Here is a 5448-nt window from a genome sequence, read left to right as displayed (position 1 = left end):
TCCATGAATTTATTCCGGATTTATTGACCTCTGGAAGTATTTTATGTGATTTATGCCCTTGGTTTTAGCAATAATTTTAATAAATCAAAGAAATAATAAAAGCTCTTGGTATTTTACAGGTTATCACATGCATGTGAGGGCTTTCAAAAGGAAAAATGTTCAAAATTTATTCAGAAGGGAAATAGGGGTAATGAACCCAAACAAGTTAAGAAATGTTGCATGCAATGGTGCATGAGATGTAAATGTGGCTGAAGTTCATGAATTTGAGTAGCCCATTCAGTGAGGTTTTAAGCCACGAAATTTCAGCCATCATTCACTGGATATGTTAAGTTTGTAAAGTATTTTTCCCCAGATTTATGGTTGGGTTTAAAGCTATTGATCATGCAAGGCAAAAATGGTGATCACAGAAAAAGAGCTGTTTGCGCAACCATTTTGTAAAAATTACCAAATATCGGATATTTAATTTTGTACAGTGAGACCAGTTGGGTTTGAAAGTTAACTCAAAATATTATATTTCAGAAAAATAATCCCGAATTTTTGTTAAGAAATGAGTTAGATATGACAGTTTAAATTCAGGTAAAGAAATCTGGTAGATTGCATGCATGGTGATTGGTTAGAAAAATGAGTTTTCATCATTTCTTTGAGTAAATCTTTTGAAATATTTTAAAAGATATCATGATAAACTTATATTCTAGTTATGTTTCCAGAGATCAAAAGATTAAAACTTATCAAAATGTATACATTCATTTATGAACAAAAATTTGTTTCTCAAAAACTCTTAACTTGAGTTTGATGTTTTAGTCCTTAAAATCGATTTTTGCACTAAGATCATAAACATGCAACCTTGTTTATCATACATTCATGGTGTTAGAACACATCCATGATGTTCTAAAAACCATTTTAACAAAAATAAAACAATTTTGAAGAAGATGATGAAGTAGAAGTCGGTTTTTGAAGTAAAATGTGCATGCATAACTTAAATCATTGTTGTGGATCTTCAAGAGATGTATGTTCTTTACCTTACATTTATTTGTGGCTTGAAAAAACCCTTATGAATCTCCATAATTTCATGGTTAAGAGGTTGTGGTTGTGGTGTTTGGAGAAAAGAATTTAGAGAGAAGGTAGAGAGAGTTTTCTAGAGAGAGAAAGAAGAGAGATGTGTGTGTGTTAGAGAGTGAGAGTGAGAGAGAGATATATGGGAAGAGAGGGGTCCGAAATTTTGAGTATAATAACCCTTTCTCATTCATTTTGTTTTATAAAATTTTAGTTATTTTATAAAATATCTAAATTTTATATAAAATGTGCACTAAAATCAAGTTTTTATTCATGAAACCTTGATTTTTGACTTATAAATTAAGGATGAATGCTAATGTTTTAAATTTTTATTTTCCTTGATTATATTTCCCTGAATTTAATTGTTTTAAGATAATATTATAAGTTTCATAACTAGTTTTATAGAATTCTTGATGTCAAATTTTATAAAATTTAGGTTTTAGGGCTTTTAGGGTTTTGAAGTTTAATAAACTTTGAACATCAAAATAAATTGAATATTTGAGACTTCAAATTATCTTATGGTATTATAACTCTTTTATAGTTATAATTAATGTTTGTAATTTATTTTTATCGGTTTATTGGCATTCTATGTAGTGATTCCGAGATTGAAGCGAATTTGAGAAATCAAGTATACTAGTCCTACTCTTCAACTTTGACTTAACTTTCTATGAGACTTTGAACTCACTTCTACTTCTAGGTTAAGTGCATGATGTTTGTATATGATTCATGAAATGTTGTTCGAGTCAAAGAGTAACCCGAATATGGATAGTCACTACAGTTAAGTAGTCGTAGAATTCACATACCAATGTGAAATCCAAGCACATTATCCATTGTCTCTATCTATTTCCTAGATTCTACTAGGTTATAACTTAGCTTCTAGTTACTATGTCTAATATGTGTAGTGCCTATATGAGTAACTAAGTTTATTCAAATGTAGAACTAACTCGAATTTTGACGGTTGTCACATCTCATATTGGTTCCCTGTTTCTACCCAATATCTGAATTGTGATTTTTTTTTTAACCCCAATCAGACGTACCACATGGCACCTGCAATATTACAACTCAATCACCATTTGAAACAAGATCAGTAAGCATGATTTTTATTCATGATAAGTAACTATAGGTAGAATAAGAAAGACTTGTATTTAAATATAATAAATTTTTTTTGGAACGTCCACACATGTCTTATGTGATGTTGTCGATTGCATTCTTTTAGTAGACCTGGCAATGGAGTGGGTTTTGAACCTGATCCGATCCAAACCCGTAAGAATTATATGGGTTTGGAGCATAGTTTTTGATTCGTTTACCCGTTAACGATCCGTACCCGCTAACCCTTTTATTAAATGGGTTGGGTATGGATCATCACCGATCCACTCCATTTATAATCCGCCCCATATAAATTTTAGAATTATACATTTATATTTTATACTTCTTAACTTTTAATTTTAATTCCAATCAAAAGTCCAAAGGGAAAAGGCCAAAGAAAAATACGCTTTTACATAGGAATCGATAAGTCGGTTTTTAAACTGATAGACTTCTATCACGAATCATAATGTCATTCAATTTATATTCATGAAGAAATCATCATATCCATTTCTAATTCAATAAATCATTTTTTAACATGAAAAAAGTTCGCAATTGTTATTTGCTATCACTACAACCGACAATCATAAATCAATTCAAAGTAGTTGCAATAGTGATTTTTAATTCCGATTGAAATTCCTCTAGTATGTAATATCCTTTTCTAAATCAATTTTTTTATTTAAAAAATGTTATTTTAAGTATTAAGATATAGTATACATTTTTTATTTTAGGAATTAATTAAAATGTGTTTAATTATTTAAAAAACATTTGGGTTATGGGGCAGGTTTGGATACTTTGATTCGGTGGATAAGGGTATGGGTCTGATTATGTAAAACCCTGCGGGTTACAGAGCGGGTTTGGATCGGATTTTAAAATTTGTTAAAAGGGTTTGAATCAAGGCCGATTCGCTCCAAACCCGCTCCATTGTCAGGTCTACTTTTAGTCAAAACTTGAAAATAACACAAAAAGAAATTGAAAAGTTATATGGTAGATGTAGGGTTTAGGGTTAACATAAAAAGAAATTGAAAAGTTATCTATGGATAAATGCTCGGAAGAGGAGAGGTCAAAATCTAAGTTGGTATGATTGGTGTTCTGACCCGGTTTTGGAATGTTATAGAAAGTTGTAGTTTTCTTTTGTTCCAGTTTCATGCTCTGTTTCTGTTTTGTTTTCACTTTGTATTTATTCCTTTTGTATCTCTCCTTTCATTTTTAATATCATGTCTTCCGTTTATAATCAGTTTTTCCGGAAAACAATACTATTTCAGCCAATAAAAATATTTAAAAAATTAATTAGGGTGTCCATATTGCATTATGGGGGTGTCTTTTTAGCCAACCCCAAAAAAAATATGGTAGATGTACCTTAAATCTTGTATGTCCTTCATCCCCATCAATCATTGTCCCTTAAATTAAGATCTACCTGTAAAACGACAAAATTTAAATGAATTGAAAGAGGATGTTAGAAGTTGATTCATTCAAGATAAACAAATGTTTTTATTTCACGAACTTCTAATACTCCTAGATTAATCGCTCATGTAGGAAATTCTTGATCTGCGACAACAAAACACTATTTTTATCACCTAATTCATAAAATAACCCTAGAACTCGATTTATGATGAAATTAAACTTAAAAACATTTGAAATGAGAAAATTGGATATAACTGGAGGCCGACACCAGTGGGTTGAAATGAAAATTAAAATCTACAATTAAATGGCATATAACGATTGAAATGGAAAAAACCCTAAAAGCTTAAACCAAAAACCAAATCGTAGATCAAACCGTAAAAGATTGGAAATCCAAGAATTGAAATGCAAAATAAGACAACGGTGTGGAGTAAAATAGAACCGGGTGAATACCTTGCCATTAAGACACATTTGATCTTGATGAAACCTAGGTCTGATGGGGACGGTGTTAGTGACGATCGTCCAAAAACCGATATACTTAACCATCTTTATTAGAATCTAAATAGGGATGAGACGTAAAAAAACCTTAAAGACTCCTTGAGATCCTCTTCAAGTCTCTGCCCTTCATCTTCTTGTCCAATCGATACTTACTAAGAGATTATGTCAGCGGATTAATAAAAGAAAAGGTGGGGCACAAGCAGTGGCGGAGCCAGAACAAAACTAAATCTCAACCGGGGTCCATTTTATACCTTACTCATTAACGACTTAGAAAATGAACAGGGGCGGTGTCGGTTGTCAGTTCTAACTCTGTCGACGGCGGCAGTTTAGCAACCAGAGGGAAAAAGAAGGGAATAATTAGTATAGAGGGAGAAAAGAAAGAAAAATGAAAGAAGTTTCTAATATTTCATATCTTGACAGTGGGTGCCGAATATAGAAACTTGTATCTAATTACCAAAATGAAGATGTATATATATGGTGAAAATCAATTTCAAGGGGGGTCCATGGACCCCACTTATTACACACTGCATCCGCCACTGGGCACAAGCATTGTTGGTGGTAGGAGATGTTGGTGGCCGGTAATAAAGAAGAATTGTGGTGGTAGGGAGCGAGAAATATGGAAGCAAAAAATGAAGGGAAAGGAGAGAGATCGTATAATCAGAGAAAAATTACAACTCAAAAGGTTGAAGAAACGATAGATGGAGATGGTGGAGAATAATATGAAAGATATAGAGATGAAAAAAAATAAAAGAGAGAAGAGGTGATGGAGCGATGGAGGTTTAAGCAAAAAGTGTGGACAGGCGGTAGAATAACAAAGGAGAGAGGGTGGGAAATGGTGGAGGGCCACGTGGTATATTCTCTCAAAACGTGGCTTGGAATAAGGCTTTTATTGAGATAAAAAGCACTCTTCTAATGACTGGGAGAAAAACACTTCCACACGTGTCGATGAGATGTTCCATAAGAGTTGCTGACTAATCATGCCGATAGATTTTACCAACGTTAACTAACAGAAGTTTTCTTTCTCCAATGATATTTTTTGAGTTAGTGGATATGCCAGCTGTCGACTTCTCAGTTCCACTCAAGAAATGATTTTTTCTTACAAATTAATAGATTTGATACTGAACCTTATGACGTTTTTTCTTGAAAAAATCAAGCCAAAATTCAACAAAAATCTTACAAAAAATACTTGCTTAATTCACAAGCCTTTCGTTCCATCACTTTCCTTGAATTCTAAAAAATGAGGCTTTTATATATATATATATATATATATATATATATATATATATATATATATATATATATATATATATATATATATATATATATATATATATATATATATATATAAGGTTAGGTTCATTTGAGACCAGCTATATTTTGTGAGACCGTAAGACGTATTTTTTTATTTTTTTT

At 31.8% G+C, this 5448-nt stretch overlaps 1 long non-coding RNA gene across 1 annotated transcript; it reads right to left on the bottom strand.

Annotated features, from left to right (window-relative positions):
• Nucleotides 1–1505: 1505 nt before the first annotated feature.
• Nucleotides 1506–4817, bottom strand: LOC111908126 (uncharacterized). Its single transcript, XR_002855769.3, has 4 exons — nt 4123–4817; nt 3991–4030; nt 3496–3553; nt 1506–2100 (listed from the first exon to the last, which is right to left on the bottom strand). It is a non-coding gene; the product is annotated as an uncharacterized LOC111908126 (long non-coding RNA).
• Nucleotides 4818–5448: the final 631 nt, after the last annotated feature.

This window comes from Lactuca sativa, chromosome 5, assembly GCF_002870075.4.
Source record: "Lactuca sativa cultivar Salinas chromosome 5, Lsat_Salinas_v11, whole genome shotgun sequence".
In the NCBI taxonomy this organism is placed as follows: Eukaryota; Viridiplantae; Streptophyta; class Magnoliopsida; order Asterales; family Asteraceae; genus Lactuca; species Lactuca sativa.
The sequence above is the reverse complement of the archived record's forward strand: the minus strand, read 5'-3'. Positions and strand labels throughout refer to the sequence as shown.